At 29.8% G+C, this 23,201-nt stretch overlaps 2 pseudogenes across 1 annotated transcript; both read right to left on the bottom strand.

The window, feature by feature from the left end:
* Window positions 1-1,639: 1,639 nt before the first annotated feature.
* Window positions 1,640-3,261, bottom strand: LOC107643840 (tetrahydroanabasine acetyltransferase pseudogene; annotated as a pseudogene). Its single transcript, XR_015902659.1, has one exon. The product of XR_015902659.1 is annotated as a tetrahydroanabasine acetyltransferase pseudogene (transcript).
* A 7,326-nt stretch (window positions 3,262-10,587) lies between these two features.
* LOC107644411 (tetrahydroanabasine acetyltransferase pseudogene) lies at window positions 10,588-12,157 on the bottom strand (annotated as a pseudogene).
* Between the last annotated feature and the right edge of the window lie 11,044 nt (window positions 12,158-23,201).

The raw sequence follows: 23,201 nt of genomic DNA, 5'->3' as shown, positions 1-23,201 counted from the left end.
AACCTCTTAGAGACTTTTGATGGAGAACTAAATGTATATTTATGTATTTTGGGACTTATTGGGGTGTATATATATATATTCTCTGGCCGGCCTTAGTTTCGCAGGTCGAGCCAGGAGTTTGATATTATGTATCTTTTGACCCTCTACTCTTATTATATGTTTGTGTTTTTACTCTTCTTCGTATGCAAGTTTCTATTTAAGTGAGCATTACGCTTTTTCTTTTTGCGACTTTTGTTTAAACTTTCTTTTAAGGCTTCTCTTTATATCTTTCAACTATTATTATGTATATATTTTATTTTAGAGGTCGTAATACCTCACCACCTCAACTTTACAACTTAAGCATAAAATTTTGTGTGGTAGGGTGTTACACAATTTGCTTGTAATAGGATGCGATAAAGATCTGCAAATTCTGTTTCATTGTCATAAGATTTTTTTGGAGATGAGAATTACCCATGAGTTATATGGTAAATTTGAGGAGGTTATTGCCAATTTTGGGAGATCAGCTCTCAAATTATTCGAGTTTGATGTCTGTAGTTAGACTAGTGCTGGCATTGGTGGCATCTCTATCTTTTGCGGCTAATTTAAATCATCTTGTGGATGTGTTTTGGGAGATAATTGTTCATATCACGAGCTTGCGGTTGAAATGGCAGGTTCTCCTCATATGATTTCTGCTAATGTGAAAGACAAAAGACCAGATCTGATTAAAAATACAGTACGGAAGGATGATTTGGGTGATGAGCCTACCATAATAGGTAAGACAGTGGCGACGATACAAGGAGCAATCTAGTTGCACAGCAGGGTTCATCATGTTCCGGTACACAATAATACTTGTTGCAATTTTCCGCTATAAACCTGGAGGTGAAACAACAACGGACTTTGAGTATGTTTTTGGGGATCAAGGCTTGCACGATACAAACGCTCTAGCGAAACTCTAAATTGGATAATCTTTCCAAAGTAAAGAGTAAGTTATGATTAGGGTGAAGAGTTATTGCATCTACTGTGGAATTAAATATAAAATGAGGGAGCTAGATTACATAAATTGTCATGGCAAGTGAAAATAATTTGAAAAAGACTGTAATTGGTTGATTCAAATCACACTTTGATAGAAAATCATATTCAGGAGTTATAATAGACCCCATACATGTTTGACAACATAGATATCTAGTAATCACAGATAGTTCAATTATCGCGTGATCTGTACTTTCATCTTTTTGCTGATTAGGACCGATGTTACTGTTATGATAAAAGTCTTGCAAAATACAACAAAGAAGTTATAGTTTTAGACTTAGTTATAGGGTAGTTTGGTTGACAATGCAAAAAATAATAGCACAGATTTACAAAAATTGAAAGGAGTCTTACAACAAGTTACCACAATGAATTCTTGGTGTGGAGTCGATCATAGCTGGCAATACTGCAATGCTAAAAACTTCTTCTTTTAGTGTTGGAGATTAGGTAGATAATTCTATAGTGTATTTTCACTGTCTCTTCTAAATATTTTCTTCTTGTAATGAGACTTTTAGGTATTACAAGTTACTTCTCAATATTGATGGAATTCATTTATATGACAAATATAAAAATACATTGCTTCTAATAATTGTGCAAGATGGATACATTTATGGTAATTTTTTTAAATAATAAATAAATACAAAATTCCATTTTTATTGAAAGAAATTATCATAAACATCAAACACAATAACCACAGCACAACCATATCTTATTCCACGTAATAAACAAACAAAAAGACTTAAAGAAGAAACAAACATGATTAACAGATCTTACATATCCATACATGTTGCATGCATTCCTAAGATATATTATTGGGTTCAAATGTTATTAAGAAGACTAAGAGCTTCCATCTCCTCCCTGAATTTGGGCATGGCAGCATTAGGGAGAGACACAAAAACCCTAACTCCTTCATCTTTCATTGATGAATCCAACTTACTAGGAGGTGCAAAAATGCACAAATCCACTGCGGCAAACATGTTGCATGGTGCTGGTAAAGAATTCACTAGAACATTCCCTCCAAAATCCATGTTTTCCAAGAAACCCAAATGTTTCCAATCGGTCACATTAAAATATGCACCGATACCATCCACATTAAAATCTTGTTCTTTTGTCACCAAAGTGTTGATTGAATCCGTGATATAGTTTCTAGTAAAAGCAACTTTCTTGATCTCTTTGATGTGCTTCACAACTTGTGAGAGAGGTTTCTCCATGAGTTCTTTAACTGAAAGGACAACATTTGCATCCACAATTGCATTCCCATAATACCCTTCAGGCAAAGGTGGATCCAAATGTCTTCTCGCCCCAACTAATATGCCTAGCATAGTTTTCCCATCATAGTTTAGTTTCAAGGCTCTAGCCCTTGACCTCCAAATATAAGCAGTGAGTGACTCAAAATTTGTGAAAATTTCTTTCATAGTCTTAATATTATTGTGACTAGTATATTCTTTGATCAATCTCATTTTGAGTCTTCTTATACTTTCTCCATCCACCTTAAAGCATTCATGCACGAGTGTTGTGGTTGGAAGATATGGTGAAACGGCGGCCGAGGCATCATCGATAGGACTCGGCAAGGGCATTTCGGTAATTGACCCCATCAACCTCTCCCTTTCCCAAACAGGCTTTATTGATGGCTCATTTCTTCCTCTTGCTAACTCAATTATGGCATGAAGAAATTGAGAGACTCCAAATCCGTCACATACAACATGTGAGACCCCAATTCCAATTGTGAATCCTCCACATAGAAATTTGGTTACCTTGAACCCTAAAGGGTAATGATGTCCACTTTCATCATCTTGTGAAGGAAGCTCAAAGGCCAATTGTTTTGCAACTTCCATGTCATCAATACCATCAAGGTAATGAAGAGATGAAAGATTGCAATTAGCAATTGCTTCTATAAATGGAACTCTATCATTGGAATTGCAATGAACTCTAAACTTCCCATCATCATGTTTGACTATCTTACCAGCAAGAGGGTAGTAATAGAACAAGGCCATTGAGAGTGATTTTTTTATCACATTAATAGGGTTAGGGTCAATTTGGTCATTTGGGTAAACATCATGTTTTTGTGATTTGTAAACTTGAATGATATGACATAACATATTAAGGTCAGGTCTCTGATCAAGTGTAGATAGAGAGAGAATAGAGGAAGGTGTAGACTTAGATGGTTTGATAAATACAACATCTTTCATATCCACAATGAGAGGTGCCATGATGGGAAAAAATGTGGCTTTGATGGATTTATTTAGAGATTGTTATCTTTTGTTATTTGTGCCATTTGAAATATATGGGAATAGAACTTATATAGATCAATACTTGCCGCCCTATGCTTCATATTTGTGATCATATGTATGTGCATTTTGTTTTGTTTAGATTAAATTATTTTCTAATAATTATTGAAATTCATGATAAGACCATCCAACAATAATAATAGATAAGGTCAGGATATAAGATGGACAAAATTATATATATATATATATATATATATATGATCTTGAAAATTATTGAATGTAAATGTCATGGTTATGTTATAAATAGTTGAATTTTCATTTATATATTATATATGCTATGTTTTTCTTTATCTTTCCCTTGTCTTGGTTATAGAAAACCCCTAATACTTTAATTATTTTCTGGAAAATGTATTGTTTCTTCGTTCATATGATAAGTCTGTGGTAATCTCTTTGGTCCAGTTGTCCTTGAATTAATTAATAATGCTAATCTGCTGTTGATGAATGAAGTTAATTAATTGTAAAAAAAAGGAATATTTAAAGTATAAACTTTAGTCCATTATATTACATTTCAAACCTTTTAAGTTTATTCTAAAATCAGAAGCTTAAAACACAGATAACGACAATGTTAAATGTTGGTACGTTAAATGAATATATTGCTTGTATATTAATAAATGGGTAACATTTACTTTTCATTTTGGATATGAAAATTTTTTAAAAATCTTATGGTCAACTATCTCACAAAATTAACATTCTAATTCTATCGTCACAAAAAAAAGAGTAAATTACCGAAATAATATCTGAAAGTTTGCATCACTAACAAAAAGACTCTAAAAAATATTAACCACAAATAAGCTCTTAAAAAATTTAAAAACGAGATCAAACGAATTAAATATTAAATATATATTTTTAAAAAAAAATTAGAAATAAGATTTTGATATAATTGTTTTGCAATCATTACTAAAAAAAAGATCTTTTTTATCTTTAAATTTTAATAATTTTATGTCAAGTAAATTTTAAAAAAATATATTTTATTATGAATGACCACGTTATGTTGAAAAATAAAAAAAATGTAGAGATCAAAATTTTTTTCGAAATTTTTTGTGTAGGTTTTAGATATTTATTCAAATATTGCCGCAAAAATTTGGATCAAATAGATGAGTTGTTTGCTAAATAATAAAAATTAACACTTACAAAAAATATAATATTTATTGATTATTTTTATCATATTTTTAAAATATGTAAGAATTATTTTGTCAATAACATCTTTTAGAATTTTTTTATCAGCGCTTGAATATTTCGGATATCAAATTGATATATAATTAACTCCCGAAAAAAATCATTTGTAGATAAACAAATACAAAAAAGTATTAAGTGACTAATACGTTTCTTTTATTTTACTTTATAGTTAAACTAATACAAGCAAATTTTTATTTTTTTTAATCACTAAAATTGTTAGTCCTCTAGAATTTAATCTCAAAACAAATGAAGTTTTAATCCCAAATTTCTAAATGCTAAATTGACTCAACACTACTTAGTCACAAACACCAAAACAAAACTCAAATTAGAATTTTAAATGTCATGAATAAACTCTATACCAGAGCTTGTTACATCAAGACACAAAAACATAATTGGAATTTACTTCATGGCTTTTCTAAGGAGAAATTTGATATGCATTATAAATTCAATTGAGTAAAAGAAGAATGATGACTCAAATAATTAGATTTGCTTAATGTTTCCTTTCTTTTTCTCGTCTTTATTATTGTCTCTGCTTCTTCTTATATAATCTAGTTGCGCCTTCTTCATTTCAAGTATATAATTGATTGGAGAAACTGTCAAATTATCTCATTTATATTTTTTTATTTATATTTTCATGTTTTTTTTTTCTATTAGTTTAAATTTTTAGAAAAATTGATTTCATAATATGATATCAGAATTTTATGTTAAAAAAAATAATATAAAAAATGAAACAGAAAAAAAAATTTATGTAAAATTCAATCAAACTCAAAGAGAGACTCTCACTTTGAGAGAGTGTGTAGAAATATAATCAATCATATTACTTCCTTTTATCAACTTAAACTTTTGAAAAGATTAGTTTCAAGACAAACAACAACATTTAGATAGTATTTTTTACAATCGCGCTACGTTACCAACAGCATTTCTGCCAACTTCTGCCAACTCTTATTTATAATTGTGTTTAATAGAAGTATCTTTGTGAATGTGTCTAATAAAAATATCTTTCTTATGGTCGTATTTAATAAAAGTGTCTTTATAGATATATTTTCTGGATGTATCTCTTTATATATGTATTTAAAATATAATAATTAATTATTGTTAGTAATAAGTTAGCAGATGATATGTTGGTACCGTATACTTTTCCTATTTTTTATCAGCAATTTGATGACATTTTTAGTATTTTACTTTTTTTTTTAATATTTGGCCTTTACTACTTATGAGATCGAACGTACAATTCCATATTAAGCATTCAATGGTATTGCTGGATATACTCTTTTCACAAGAGAATGTTCCAGCAACACTTTCTATATTCAAAATTGTAAAAAAAAATAAAAATAAAAAATAGAAATAAAAAAAACCCTACACATACTCCCTTGATAACAACCATTCATCAACCAATTGAGTTGCGTATATAATGTGATCAACTAAGACAACAGCAAATGTTGCTTGATCATTACTCACTCAAGACATACACATGATTTTATTAGCTCCTCTAAATTAAAATGATACTGCAGCATCATCACATGAGTTCTAATTAAAAAGTCACTCTCATTGTATTTTTGGTCATGAGTCATTATCATATTTTATTTTCAAAGCATCAGCATGCATATATCATATATACATACACACAGTCGAAAGAGACTGAAGTAGCTTTTTTCATTTGGTATGGAATCATAATGTTTAAAAAAAGGTGAATTATATGGTAAAGATGTAGGTTTACAGATCTTTCTTTTTATGGGATGAAAGAGATATTGAAAAAGGTAAGATCCACACTTTGAATAACAATAAAATAATAAAAAATAACGATAAAAAGAATTTATTTTCTTTCTATATATCACTCAATCTGTATAGTAGAGTGCCCCTTAAAAAATGTTGCATTGGAGAAAGAAATAAAGAAGCTAAGATAAATGCATTCGGATCGATAAAATTAGTTATAGGTGTTCTCTTTGAAAATCTCAAATTGACCCATTTAGGGTGTATTTGTTTGTTTTTTATTTTTTATTTTTAATATTTTTAGAATTTTATAAAGAAAAAAAAAAGTAAAAACAATAAAATTATATTTGTTTTCCTATGCTTCTAAATGAACCACTAAATCACCTGGATCCTGATTCTAAATTACCATAAAAATTAAACCCTCTTTAATATAGTAATATCTATTTCTCCATCTTTAACATGATCACAAAATTATTTTTTTTAAAATATTTACTCAAGTGTCTCTTTTTAAGCTTTGAAGCATGAATAATTTTTTATTTGTTTTGTATTTAATTTTTTTTAAAATAATGATCAAATTTTAAATTTTTTTAAATATTATATTATGATACTATGTCATAAAATTATTTATTTAAAAAATTATTTTTTTAAGTAAAAATATATAAATAATTATATATCTAATAAATACAAATAACATTTATATAGTTAATGAAGTTACATATTCTTTTCAAGATACTTGAGCTTCACAATTTACGCTAAACTTTGTTTTTTTACAGAGAAATAAAGGAATAATAGAGTGGAAGAGAAAAACTTCTCTCCAACCAAATAAATTCTAAAAGAAAGTGGAAGGATTAAAATTTAAATATGTAAAGTTGGGTTTGAATATAAATTTTATAATCAAGAAGAGATAAGCTCGTATTATATTGCTAATGAGTTATAAATCAAATGATATAATCTTTTCATAGTCATTTAAAAAGTTTTGAGTTTTAACATTTTTATCTTTAACATATATATATATATATATATATATATATATATATATATATATATATATATATATATATATATACTGCTTAGTTTTAAGGATATACTGCTTAGTTTTAAGGATTGCTAAGACATCAGTTTACCGGTACAATAACTGTATCCTTTTGCAACTAAGCGAGCCTTATACTTGACTCCTTCATCTCCCGGAGAGGACTCCTTCATTTTGATAGAGAGGGATGGAGAAAGTGGACAAAACGAAATAGCATTTCTCAATCAAAAAGAGATGGATTCTCGTCTTGTATGGCCAGTACAATACTGAGTCTTATTGAGGGCGTATCTGCTGTTCTCTTTTCTGCTGTGATTGAATCAGTAAGCGCTGCGAATCTTTTCGTATAAAGAATATATATATATATATAATATAAAAACTCGTATTATGTTGCATCACAATTTACGTATTTAGAATTGGAGAAGTCTAAATAGCAATTCCTCTATAAGACTTTTTCTCAAAATTAGTTTTAAAGTATTAAATTACACCCTATAATTCTTATTATCTGCAACTTAATTAATTATTTAAAACAAGTAGGGTTATTGGTCATCATCACTCTTGTGAATATTATTTTTTTTAATTATAAAATTACAGTTTATCAGTTATATATTTTAGCACTTAATTATTATAGATTCAGGCGTGTGACATTAAATTATCCTTAATATGCATGACACGTATCTCTTATCTCTATGACAATTAATCAATTATGACAGACTACAAGCATAGCCCTTGTTAATATGTTTGAAGAACTGAATTATAGAAAGGAGAAGTAGTAAGATTTGTGAATTGAATTGTATATTGAATAAATTGTAGTATCCGAAACAATAGCATCCTTACATCTATTTATAGTTGTAGAAATGTTGGGTAATAAAAAAAAAAAATCTACAGATCAGCAATTTTTTCAAATTCTGGACAGTATGTAACTAGTAAAGAAAAGTAAGTTATTAGATGAAATTTTACACTAATCTCACACTATTAAAATTATTATTGATAACTATTTAATGGCTACAAATCATAAAAATTACTGGTCTTCTAGCCCTTTTCATAAAATTTAGTCAAAATCAGCTAAAACTTGTCTTATTTAATTTTTATTAATTATTATAATAATTAATAAATATTAAATAAGATAGGTTTTAATTTTTTCATTTTTTGTTTTCGTAATATTATTGTTATAGTAGTTAGTAATCTTAACTATCAATACTATTTTTTTTATATATACACCTCTTTTGAATTGAATGAAAAATTAAATATCATAAAAATAGACAATATAAATAGTTATATTTTTAATATTTTTTTAAATAATTTTTTTTTTGAATTTACTTGATTTGAGTCATAAATAAATTTCTCTTATTCACATTATCTCATTTTTTTTTATATATCTTAATATTCTCTTGAGTGCTTTCCAAGGATCAGTAGTTTGAGTCTGGTCGAGTTAGAGTCAGGGATTGTAATGCTTTAGCATTAGACCTGTACTGTTTAGGTTCATAAAAAAAATTGTGGGTCATATAAAGTTTGGTAGATGAAACCGTTGAAGTGGGGACAGAGAATAATTAACATGTAATTGATCACTCCCTTTGTGTGTTGCTTCTAGTCCCATCCAAGGAAGAAATTAAAGTACTTCCCAAGATTTCAGGAAGAAAATTGAATATAGTTATTGAATCAATGAAGGATCGGATTCATAGACTTGCAGCAGATCTATATAATAATAATAATAATTATGGTAAGTATATATTAAAATTAGTCAAAATTAGTTATTAGTATAAAATATATATTAAAAATAAATTAAATAATATATATTTATACATAAATATACAATAATTAATTTTAATAACTATTTTTAATGTATAAATAACATTTTTGATATAATTAACATAAAAAAAGTGACTTTTATTTTGTATTGTGTAGTATATAATTCTATTTTATTTTATATTACTTGATATTTCTCTTCTTGTAATAGTTTTTAACAATAATAAAAACACACTATGGCATAGTTTAATAGTTTTTGTGTTTGATAAAGATTTAATTATTTTGCATGTCTTCGTAATTTTATTAAATTTTTATATTTTTTTTCTTTAATTAAGTTTCTATATTATATAAATTTTTTTTAATTTAATCTCTATTAACATAAAACGTCTAAAAAATGTTAGTAAATTGTGAATTTACTTATCTTTCCTATTTCATACTGTGATTGTTTGCTCCCGTTACTTTTGTTATTCAACTCTTCTTCTATCGGAATTCCATCATCAATTTCATCTCCTATAACCTCATCATCATCCAGCATTCTTCCTGCCAAATTCTTTTTGTCTATTTTTTAATCATTTTTCTTAGAGACATTAAATCGAGCATCTGATGAACGTGATTTATCATTCTTGACAATCTCTTGTTCCAAACCACCATTGATGATATTACATATTTTTTATAATTCTTAATCACATTTTTAGTACCATCCTTTTCAAATTGTTCCTCATCTTTATCAAGAAGCATAGGATATTTATGATAATAAGGAATAGAGAGCAATCTACTCATTAGTATCTGGGTATAAACACGATTTATTAAAAAAATTCAAAAATTAATTCAAAAAATAAGTATTCAACTAGTAGTATATTTTTTCCTAATCAGCTCATAAACTATTCTATTAAAAAAACTGATCATATGCTTAAACTTGTTTTATCAACGTTCAAAAACTGAATAAAAAAAACAACTTATCACCTATTTTGGCAGATCGAGTTCAGGCAGTAAGGTGAGGCGCGACGAAATTAAGTCAAGTGCCGCATGACACGCGAGGAATACAAATAATACTTAGAATAAGATTAAAGTATTTAAATTATATTCTCTTGATCTGTTAGTATAATTGATGACAGAATAACATTAAATTATTTTTATAAACATTAAAGATACAAATAAAATAGTTTAAATGTTAAGAATACAAATAAAATTTATTTCAAATATTAAAAACAAAAATAATACTTTATTTAAAAAAAAGACAGAGTAGTATACTAATTATTAGAGGGAAAATAATATCATCCATCTACCAAAAATAAAATAAAATAATAAAGAAGTTCTAAAAATGTCTCATTTCAATAATTGTGTAATCCATGCATGCATGGTCAATGCATATATATATATATACTGTCTAAACAACTATTAATAAATACTAGACAAATCAAATTTTTATTCAAAAGAAATCATCAGTATCATAAAAATAATATTTAAGCACATCGTAGAATCAAATCTTGTTTCACATTATTCAAATAAAAAAAATAGAAATTATAGAAATAAACAGATGAACAGATATAGTCCATATAGTACTCCATCTTTTGATATATGGTAGATACTTATATTATGATATCAATTCATCTAATAATTCATAATGCCATTTTTATGTGAATACATCATCGTTAAAGTATCTACCTAAATAACCAATTTGGGTTGGTCGAATGGTCAGCTCACTCGTCCACTTAAGCAAGTGTCGAGAGTTCGAATCCTGCCTTGTGCATGCAGCAACCCATTGGCCAGCGGCAGATTCTTAAATGGAGCTCAAATTCGCATCCTATGATTTATATTAATTAATAAAGCTAAGTGCTTCCATCTCCTCCCTAAACTTGGGCATGGCATCATTGGGGAGTGACACAAAAACCCTAACTCCTCCTTTCATTGATGAATCAATGTTACTAAGAGGTGCAAAAATGCACAATCCAACTGACCCAAACATGTTGCATGGAGCAGGTAGTGCATTCACCAACACATTCCCTCTAAAATCCAATTTTTCCAAGAACCCTAAATGTTTCCAATCAGTCAAACTCATGAATGCACCACTACCTTCCACATCAAAATCCTCAACCGTTGACTCAAAAGTGTTAATTGAGTTTCTAATATATTCCTTTGTAAAAGCAACCTTCTTGCTCTCTTTGATGTGCTTCACAACTTGTGAGAGTGGCTTCTCATTGAGTTCCTTCACCTTTAGCACCACATTTGCATCCACAATTGCATTCCCATAATACCCTTCTGGCAAAGGAGGATCTAGCAAGTGCCTTCTAATTCCCACTATCACACTAAGCATTGTTTTCCCATCATAGCTAAGTTTTAGGGCTCTAACTCTTGATCTCCAAACATAAGCAGCTAGTGATTCAAAACTTGTGATGATGATGTTTTCTTTTGTGGTTTCAACAATATTGTTGTCAAATTCTTTGATCAAACTCATCTTGAGTCTTCTTATGTTGTCATCATCCACCTTAAAACATTCATGCACAAGTGTTTTGGAGGGAAGATATGGTGAACTCGCGACCGAGGGACCATCCATGGGACTTGGCAATGGAGTGCTTGTAAATGACCCAATTAGCCTTTCTCTTTCCCAAACAGGCTTTACCGAAGGCTCATTTCTTCCACTTGCAAATTCAATTATAGCTCTTAAGAATTGAGATGCTCCACATCCATCTATGACAACATGCGAAACTGCCATGCCAAGGACGAATCCGCCGCATAAGAATTTTGTCACCTTGAACCCTAAAGGATATTGTTTAACACTTTCTTCATCTTGTGAAGGAAGATCAAAGGCAAAGAGTTTTGCAACTTGTGTATCACTACCATCAAGGTAATGAAAAGAAGAAAGATTGCAATTAGCAATTGCCTCCACAAATGGAACTCCAATGTTGGGATTGCAATGAACTCTAAACTTCCCATCAACATGTTTCACTAGCCTACCAGCAAGAGGGTAGTAATAGAACAAAGCCTTTGAGAGTGCTTCCTTGATCACATTAATAGGGTTAGGGGCAATTTGGTCATTTGTGTAAGCACCATGATTTTTTGATGATTTGTAAACATGAATGGTTTGACATAGGCTATTGTGGTCAGGTATGTTGTCAAGTGTTGATAGAGAAAGAATTGAGGAAGGAGTGGCCTTAGATGGTGTGACAAATACTACATCTTTCATATGAATATTAAGAGGTGCCATTGAAAATTTTTTGTGGCTTTTTGAATTTGGAGAACGCTTGTGTTTGTGACTGTGGGATTTGAAATGTGTTGGAGTGGTTTATATAGATTATAACTTGAATTGGATTGGATGATTATTACTCATAAGGCATATACTTATATAGCTTCGTTCATGTATGTGCATATATAATTGACATGCATGCAATAATTGGCAAGATGGAATAATAGTAGGTATTATATGAATGAATTCCTCATGTTATAATATTATAGGGGTGTCAAAATATATATAAAGAATGGTAATGGAAGTTTCTCGTATGGATTGAGTTCACATGGTTTTGGGAATATGATTATGATTACCGTTAATTTTATAAATGTTTTGGCAATTAGATCTCATTTTTATATTGAGTCCATTTTTAAGTTGAATATAACTCATTGTTTTTTGTTTTGTATGTAACTACAAGAAAATCACTTTTAGTGATAAGTTAGTTTGGTTTTATTGAAAATAAAAATAATCGCTAATGTCAGACATTAGTCATTTTATATTTTGTTGTTAAAAAGTTTTAGTGACAATTATAATAATTATTGGTAAAATCTTTTTAGTAGCCACAAAATTTTATCACTTGTCTTTAAGAGTGTCATAATATTACTCATCTCAGAAGGAGACAACATAAATAGTTATATCTCTAACACCCCCTCAAATAAAAATTATATCTCTTTTTTATTTGTCTTACACTATTATTTTTTTTAATTTACTGAGAATCGAACTTTAGATTTTTCGGACCTAAAACTCTATACCATGTCAGAATATCATTCATACTAAAAATTTAAACTAATAAAAGAGAATAATATAAATGACTATATCTCTAAAAAAAATAAACAATGGTCATAATATATTATTATCATTAAAATTTTTTCTCTAAAACTGGTTTCTCTTGTAGCCTGTATTTATTGGTTGGATCAGCTATAGATATTCAATATTTGCAACATTATTTCACTTTCTAAGTTTCTAAGAATATAATCTCATATATATATATATATATATATATATATATATATATATATTTGTAGGTTTGTATTATTCAACGTTCTATATAACTTAAAAATATTGATATAATAAACTATTGTAAACGCTACAACACTCACTTCTTAAATTCACTTTTGGAATTGTTTTAAGATCACTTAATTATAATTATTAACTATGCCATATTAGGAAGCAATATTGAAAAATCATATATAATATATAAGCAATGTCATAGTTTTAAATAAAATGGCGTAATTTTCATCCTTTGTACCATATGTGCTAATGTGTGCACTTTCTCATTGGGATACATTCATATTATTTTCCATTCAAGTTTTTTAACATTAAAGTACTTTAGTATTCTACGTATACAATACAAATTTTGACACTAATATAAAGCATATATATAGGGCCCATACATGCAAATTCATTCAAGTATAAAGGGAAATATATACAAAAATAAATACGAAAATATGTATATAACTTTTTTCTTTTGAAAGTCAAGCATTTATCAATTACCAATAATTATTAAGGGGGGGGGGGGAATGTAGGTAATTGCTGGTGCTTAATTTTATGGTGTATATAAATTTTTTTTATTATTTCTTTCCTTCACTAAATAAATTACTTTCAATAAAGATATATGAATACCAAAAATGGCTAAATTAAAATTTTTGATATTATGAAATGATTAGAGAATATTGCCAATTAATGAGTTGTCTTGAGAAAAGAAATAATTGAGAAAGACTAATTAAAACATCTTTAATCTAATCAAAGTAAAAAATAGGTTTAATTACTCTGTTATTTCTACAGTTTTGCAAAATTTTTAATTAGATCTCTATATTTTTTTTTTTAATTAATTGAATGTCTGCACTAATTTTTTTTAATTAGGTCTCTCTTGACAGTAATTGGCTTAATTTTATAGGGGTCCAACTAAAAAGGAAAAAAAAAGTGTAGAGACCTAATTAAAAAAAAAAATACAAAAATTTAATTAAAGAAAAAAAGTACAAGAACCTAATTAAAAATTTCGCAAAAGTATAGGGACTAAGAGTAATTAAATCTAAAAAATAATATTGAATAATTTTTTGGATAAATAAAATTAATTTCTACAAACGGAAGAAAGATATATTATTTGTAGTATTTCATTCAAACAAGGGATGCACTATACATTGAACAGGATCTATCCCCTTTCACTATACTTGAAGCATAGCATGTGTACCTTCATATGTGCTTACTTGTTACTTCTACAAGGTTAGCTATTCGTTTCAAGTAAACGATTTAATAAGGTAAACCACAAAAAAATATCCTCCAATTATTAAATTTCTGATAAAATGAAAATCAAAATTCGATCTCTTGATATTTTTATTATTTTTTAAAAAATTGACCGCATGTCATGAAATCACTCATTTCAAAAGTTTAAGCTGATGGGAGAAGGCAACATTAATGGTTATATCTCTAACACTCTCCTTCAAACAAGAGCCTCTTTTGGGTTTGTTTGATTTTGCATAGGCCTTCTCTTCTCTTTTATTTGCCTTATGCTATTGATATCATGTTATGAAACTACTCATCCCAAAAGCTTAAGCTGATGGGAAAAACAATATTAATGGTTATATCTCTAACATTGCATATAAAAAATCACAAAAATAATCTACTTATCATAAAATTACTAAATTTTAACGATAAAAATATTTTATTTTTAATTTTTTATTATCTTATAAAAAAATATCAAAATCCGATCTCAAAAATTCTTGTTGGGAATAAATATTTAACAATAGTAGGGATGTCAACGGGGCAGGGTGGGGGATGCCTCCCTGCTCCCCATTCCCGTCCTCAGATTTGCTTTCCATTTCCGTCTCCATTTCCCGTCGTGGGGGAATATTGCTCCCCATCCCCATTTCTCACAGGGCCCCATTCCCCGCGGGGACCCCATTCCCATCTACATAATAGTTCTAACTAATTATTAATTTTCATATGAATAGAGCTGCAAGTATCTATCTTAAACAAAAACTGCAAGATTTTATACAAAAAATCTAAATGACACGATGGTGACTTCTTTCGAAATAACGCAATGGGGGGACGCAACGACGGGCCAAAGAACAAAGCAGTGGACGAGGTGGGAGACGCGGCGACAGAGAGGAGAATGGACACGATGGCAGAGTTACGAAAAGGAACGCCGCAAATAGAAATTACCATGTGGTAAGGGAGATGGCACGGTGAGGTGTGACGATGCGGTGAGAAGGGTGGCGAGGGGGTGGCTGCAGAGAGGTTGGATGGAGTATGGACAGCGTTAGGAATCTTTGAATTGAAGAAAGGTTATGCAAATAAAGATTAGGAGTTTTGGGTTTCTATATATGTGTGTGTGAGAAATGACTAAAAAACATATATGAGAAATAAACTATTAAGAATAATTCAGGAAATTTATAAATTTCGGAGAATAGCGGGGACGGGGCGGGGATCCCCGCGCCTGCTTCGGAGAAATTTTGTCCTCCATTCCCATTCCCGCGAGAAAAATTTCCCACAATCGGATCCCCATTTAGGGCAGTCCCCGTAGGGATCTCCGCGTCTCGGAAAATTTTGCCATCCCTAAACAATAGGAGACTTTAAAATATTTTAATGATATTTTTCTTATTAATAATTTTGGAATATTTTTTTTGTCAATAAGTTGATAATATAAAATATTTTTTTTGTGATTTACTCATTTAATAATTAGTTTTTTTCTTTATTGATATCTACTATTTGTGGTAAAAATTTAAGTTGATGAGAAAAATATATAAATAATAATATTTCTAACGTGCGTATCACTCTCACCCCCTGAGAGCTTCTTTTAAGCAGAAATTATTTTTGTTATGAGAAAAAAGTTAGTGTTTTGGGAGAATATTGGAAGGTGGGGTGATCTACCGAGCGGTGAAACTTCCGATCAACACGTAGGGGGCATGGTGTCCCTGCTCCTCAGCAGCGTGTCAGCACCCCAGCAGCACACCGAGAGCGTGGTGATGCGGCACGCATGCAAAGATCTGGCACCATGCAGGGGCGTGGTGGAACTGGCGTCGCGGAGTCCCGATGTGCCTGCGCCACGGGGGACGTGTTGCAGCTGCTGGCATGCAGGGGACAGGTCTCACCCCGATAAACAGCAAGCGTGGCCTAAATTGCTCTATATAAAGAACCTCCCCCAACTGCAATGTATAGAAAGTGTGTTAGTGAGAGGAAAGAAAAGCATTAGTGTGTGAAGCAGAGGGGAAGGGGTTGCGATTCAACTAAGAGGGGAAGGGTGCTGCTGCTCCACAAGGAGAAAGGGTGGAAAAATAGGCAGAAAAAATATATTATTTTGTATTTATTTTAAAAAATGGTTTGTAATTATAATGTTCCGGAGGAACATATTATAAATTATTTGAATCATCTAATTTATGTAAGTTGTTAAATTATATTTTTATTGTGTATTTAAATTTTTGTTATTTTTTGTTATTTAACATGTTAAATATAATTTTTTTGTTAATTTTAAATTAATTTTATATTATAAAAATACTAAAATAAAATATACATTATATGATATAATATACTAAAATTTTTTAAAAAATATATATTTTTCTACGATAAAAATATAAAAATAATACTATAGTAAAATAAAATATATACTCTGTAAAATAAATAAATATGTATGTTGAACATATTCAAAATTTTAATATATAAATCTTAAAGTAATAAATAAATATTAGAAAATATATACGTTGTTATTAATAATATTAGTGAAATATATGCTTTTGATGCACGAAAAAAAATTATTTTAACTATGGTACTGGTAATGGTAATGCACTGCACGTTAATTATTTTAACAAATAAAATATTAAAATAAATAAATATGTAAATAATATTATTAAATAAAGTGATCACATACAAATAGATATGCTAATATTTGTTTATTAATAAATGAATATTTATAACTAATATAATAAATATATTTTTGTTGATGCAGCCTAACAGAAATTTGTTGGTGTGTAAATTGGATCCGCCACAAAGTTGGAACCCGAGGGTCGAAAACTACTTACGCGCCACGGGATTTTACCACGTATCTAGGATTGGGATGATAAGAGGATTTCACCCATTGTTAGCTGCTCTGGTTGAAAGGTGGAGGCTGGAGACTCACACTTTTGTGTTGCCGGTGAGTGAGGTTACAGTGACATTGGAAGATATCGCATATATATTTGGCTTACCCATTGATGGAGAGCCTGTGAGTAGGGGTGGCAAACGGGCCTAAACCCGCTGGGCCGGCCCGCATAACCCGCCAAAAAAGGCGGCTGGGCTGGGAAATTAGGACCGCCAAATAACAAAAGCCCGCCTAACCCGCACCGCTTAAACTGTGGGCTTTGGTGGGACGGGGCGGGCTTTCTCGCTGGGCTTAGTATTTTTTTTATTAAGGGGTATTTTTACAATTTTTTTTGTCAAAACTCAACTTCCCACAACCCAACTTACAAGAGGATGAAGATGAAAATTGAGTGTTTTGGATTATGTTTATTTTGTTTTAAAGACTATTTATAATTATGTTTTGGATTATGTTTATTTTGCTTTAGGAACAATATTTATAATTATGTTTTGGATGAAAACTTGGTTTATAATTATGTTTATTAGATATTTATAATTACAAAGACTTTAATGTTTGTGAATATAAAAATTATAATTTGTTTATACTTTTAGAAATTATAATAGTTAAAAGTAAAAAATAGAAGAATTTTTTTATGCTTTTATATATATTATTTAATAGTTAAAAGTAAAAAAAAAAAGAAGATATAGCCCGCCGGCCCGCCAGCCCGCCGTTAGGCGGGGCGGGCTGAGATTTTGGGACCGCCTCACTAGACGGGGTGGGGTGGGCCAGCCCGCCAAAGGGCGGACTTCTGGCGGGGCTGGGCAGGGCGGGGCGGGCTTCCCCGCTTGCCACCCCCACCTGTGAGTGGATGGACTGACAGTAGTAGTGATTTCGTTCAGAGTCAGAGCATGGCAATATTCGGACGTGAACCAGTACTCAGTCGTAATTCGAAATCCTATATAAAGCTTGGTTGGGTTCGACGTATCAGAGATGCAGAGCCGTTGGACACTGTATTCCATTCCAATCCGGAACTCTCCGTCCTCGGGATCAGCAACGCCTACAGAAAGTGCCTATCATGGTTTATTAATCAATCCAAAGTATAGATTAAAGAAAACATATTATTCGGTCATCACGTACCTATGTTTGAATATTCCAGAAACTCCGGTGCATGCATGGCGTCGAGATCTAACTCACGCATAAAAGGTGGCACGTTCATCGGTTGACTGATCGAGGGGTGAACCACTACATTATCCGCTGCTGTCTCAACTCCCACATCACCATCTTCGTCTTCGTAGCCGGCTTCATAAGTGGCTTCGAAGTCCTCTTCGTTGTCACTATTCATTCCCTCGTACACTGCAGCTCTATCATCCTCCACCTCTAAATTATTTTGAATCCCTTCCGCTTCTACGGTTTCAAACTCAACATACAGCTCAATCTGTGGCTGTCGCATCTGAGTCTGCCGGTAAATTTGAAACATATTATGCATAGTCACTTCGTCAGTGATTGGCATGGTATCAAACTGTATTAGACCACCAAAAACTACAACCGGATTCCGGTATAGAATTCTGCTCACTCTCATTAACGTACCATTCTCCATGCTTTGACAGAGACCGTTCTGAAGTTCCATAAACGTCATGGTGCATGGAACCACAAAGAAAAATGAATTCTGGCACACAAACCTCACTCCCTCATGAGTATTACGTATTATCTCACCATCGCGATACACTACCAAGTTTGCGGTACCCTCCATTACACCAGAAACACACTCAAAGAACACTCACACACTTCCTCAAAATGAAAATGGACCCGAGCACTGCCTTATATAGAGAGTATAGCATTCACCACGCCCCCCACGTTTTGATTGCCTCAGGCCAATCACGTATTGCCACGTGTCAGGACGCCCCTGCGTGCTGACTCAGCACGCCCCCACGTGATGCCCCCGTGTACCACTCAATCTCCGCCACGTTATCATCATGCCCCACGTGCTACGTCAGCACGCCCCTACGTGATGTCCCCATGTACCACTCAAGCTACGCCACGTCATCATCACGCCTCCACGTGTAGCAGTCAACACGCCCCCTGCGTGTTGACCATGCACCCTAGACGTCCACTATTGGATAAAATACAATGTTCTCCATTTCTGACCAAATCACCACTTTCCTTCCCATATTGAAATTCTTGAGCCTCTTTTAAGATTTGTGTAAATTTTCAAATATTTTTTTATTTAATTTTTATCTTATATATGCTAAAATGATTTATTTTAGACATTTGTGCCAAAAGCTTATCCCCTTATACTATATTACTATATGTAGTTTTTGCTTTGTTTGGACTTTTAGCCCCATATTTCTCTAAAACATGAAAATAAAAATCATGCATAAGTGTAATATGAGTTTTGTTAAAGAAATCAATAATAAAAAGGGAAAATTTAAAAACCTTTGCATAGTTCAATTTATTAAAAATATATAATATTTCTTTTCAATGTGCAAATTTTCTTTCTCTAATTACTTAACATGATATGTGCCCTAGAGGGATAGAGGCCTATAGAAACACCAGGGGTTTGAGCTTTACATTAAATGAACGTGGACTGAAGTTTAGACCCATAACTTTTTTTAATTTCAAGTATGGCATAAACCTTTGTTAAGCTTTTGCCATCACATGCTCTTAAATCTTAAGTGCTTAAAAATTTATATTATATAGCTATGGTGTGTATAACGTGGGGATATATATTAATAATATATAAAATATATATAGAAAATAGATCAAAGCCAGGGTTACATGTTTGTATAGGATGTAGCAATAATAACAATTACTGTATGTTGCATTTGCTTTAATTTGTTGGAAATATAATTAAGGGATCAAAATCAGAATTTGTTGGATTGATGAGCGAGGCTCCTTGATTAATTAGCTGGATGGTTCTTTTTTTGTACACAATATAAGATTCGATATTGATCTGTGTATATACATGCATGGCTCTATTGAAATTCAATTATTAGTCCTGTTAGGAGTGTAATCGTGTATGTCTTCTTTATTTTTTTAATTATAATAATTTTTTTTTAGAGTAATGACTATTGAAATCTAAGTTTTGATATCATATATTATGAAATTATTTATTTTAAAAATATAAATTAATAAAAAATTACATAAATAATTATATTTTTAATAAAACCTAAATATTTATTATCCATGATGGTGATGACTAATAATTAATTTTGTCTCAAATTTACTAATGTAACTTATTGTGTTTGTTAAACACTACCGTTATTAAATTAGTCACTAATTTAATTTACGATTCAGAATCATTATAAACCATTGTAAATCAGTCATTAATAATTGATGAAAGTCACTAAATCGATCAAAATATATTAATGGACTTAAATATTTGATTATATTAATGGTTGATTTAGTTATAATTATGTTTAAATATTAGGTTTTAAAAGTGGTAATTTGTAAAAATAGATTAAAAATATATAATATTCTAATTAGTGATTAATTTAGTGATCAATAAAGTTTTACATATTATGCACAAGTTTTACATATTATGCACAATAATAATTAAAATGAATCTAACTAGTTTTAGCTGATACATATATACATTCACATATTCACTATTCATGAGCTCCACCAACTTTATATGCGTGTGAATATGTTAAAGAATAATGTATTAAATTTATGCTTATACAAAAAAAAAGCTTATGTTTAATTCTTGGTGTTCATATATAGTTCAGGGTTGATATATTATTTTATCAGAGAAGCGTCAAATTAGGTGAATGAACCTTGGATGATACATGTATGCTAATCAAATTTTGTGTTGCAAGATCGTAACCTGGGGAGTTTAGCATCTTTAATTTGATTCTTGTTGGGTCGCTGTCTAATGTTTAGGATTATTATTGGTGTATATTATCTTTTTATCTATTCTTTGCTCCCTTAATTAATTTATATAGTGGTTGTTGTTGTAATATTTAAAAAAAGAAAAACTATTAAGTGTTCTTGTAGTATTTTGCCTCTTAAGTTTTGCCCTATTGATTTTTTTTTTTTTACTTTTTGAGAAATTTTAATTAGAATGGAAAGATCAATAATATAAGGCATCTAGATCTTATTAATTTAATTAAAGGTTAACACTAATTTTTTAAATTTGGTTCCATTAAAAATATGTATCAATAAATTTTGTCTTTTTCATATATTACAAATCTTACATTTATCAAAAAATACAATTTTTAAATAACTTATAAATGTGACACATTTTTTTTTTATCTTATTGGCTAATTTTTGAAGTAGTGTTAGACTAACTCAACCTAAATTCTAATTTAATAATATCAAGAGGTTATCCAACTCTATGTCAATATATTAGATAATTATTTGGAATTGAATTAGGCCCATTCAACATTAGTTTTAACAACTCAGAAATAGAATGTAACCTATCTAGCAAATGAATATATATATATATATATATATATATATATATATATATATATATATGTGAAATTTAATTCACTTTTTCTGTTTGATTTTGCTCTCCAATTTAGTCACATCAAAATTTTATTGACCTCTTGTCTTGGATTTTTTTTCCTTTCCAAATTATGGTAACTAAGTCATTTTTTATTATTGTATAAATTCTTATCATGCGACATGCATCGTGTATTAAGCAAATTTCTTCTTAATTAATTTAGAGGAAGTTATACTTTCTTCGGATATGATTCACTAGAAAAATCTTCTAAGAAAGTCTATGCCAAAAGAGAAAAAAAAAAAAAAGAAAAATTAAAACCAATAATTGAGGAAGTGCTGAATGATTTATTGATTCACTATATATTGTGGTATTTTGACTGAGATACCTTTGTCACCACAATAATAATAATAATAATAATAATAATAATAATAATATTATTATTATTATTATTATTATTATTATTATTATTATTATTATTATTTGGCTGTGGGTTATTATTATTTGTTTGGTGAAGATGACAGTGGCCAAGGAGTATTAGTAAGTTTTGAGAATTTTTAGAAAATAAAAATTGTTAGAAGATCAAGGTGTCTTGATCTGAAATTTTAATTGTTAGAAGATTAAAGTGAAAAATGAATTTTTTCAAATTTTTTAAACAAGTGTGAGTGTATCGATTTGAAATTTTGTAGAGGTGAATTTAACTCTATATTCATTTGTAATTTATGTTTTTTTTTTTGTCTTAATTTGTAATTTATATTGTTTCACAACATGTTTTTCAAAAACAAATATCCTTTCTGGCCCATTCTATTCTAATACGAGGCCCTTTCTGGCCCATTATATCCTTTACGAGGCCTCTTTAACTCTTTCTTAGATGCCGACAAAAAAAAGCTAGGGATAAGCATGGATATGGGTATCCGATTATCTTTTCGAATTCGAAACGAATCAATTAAATTAATTCTAAAATTAACAGGTAGTCGGATCCAATTCGAACCAAAATAATAACTCTTTCTAGTAATTAATTAGAGTGACGGTTTTGAAAGTGCAAAATTCGAACCAACTATTAACCAAAAACAAACAAATTCGAACCAATTCGTGAATTTGACCATGTGTTAATTAAATAAAAAGATAAAAATTTAAAATATATATACCTTTTAATATATTTAGATTTTAATGTGTTTGATTTTTAATGTGTTTGATGTTTAATATGTTTGGATTATTTTTATTGATTTTAGATATTTATTGTATTTATCAAATTTTTAAGATAAAAATTTTATTTTTTATTTTTTTATGAATTTTTGTTTCATCAAATACCTAATTATCTGAATCAAACCAATTCATTTTTAATCAGTTTAATTTAATTCAAGTACATACACAAAAAAAAAAAAATATAAATTCAAACCAAACCGAACTAATTATAATTTAGTTGGTTTAATTTCAATTTCACCCCAAATTTAAACGAACCTGACCCATCATAACTCCTAAAAAAAAGCCTCTTTCTTATATTTAAACGATGAAGCCTCTTTCTTAGATGT

Source organism: Arachis ipaensis, chromosome B1 (genome assembly GCF_059453495.1).
Source record: "Arachis ipaensis isolate K30076 ecotype BB chromosome B1, ASM5945349v1, whole genome shotgun sequence".
Classification (NCBI taxonomy): Eukaryota; Viridiplantae; Streptophyta; class Magnoliopsida; order Fabales; family Fabaceae; genus Arachis; species Arachis ipaensis.
The sequence above is the reverse complement of the archived record's forward strand: the minus strand, read 5'-3'. Positions and strand labels throughout refer to the sequence as shown.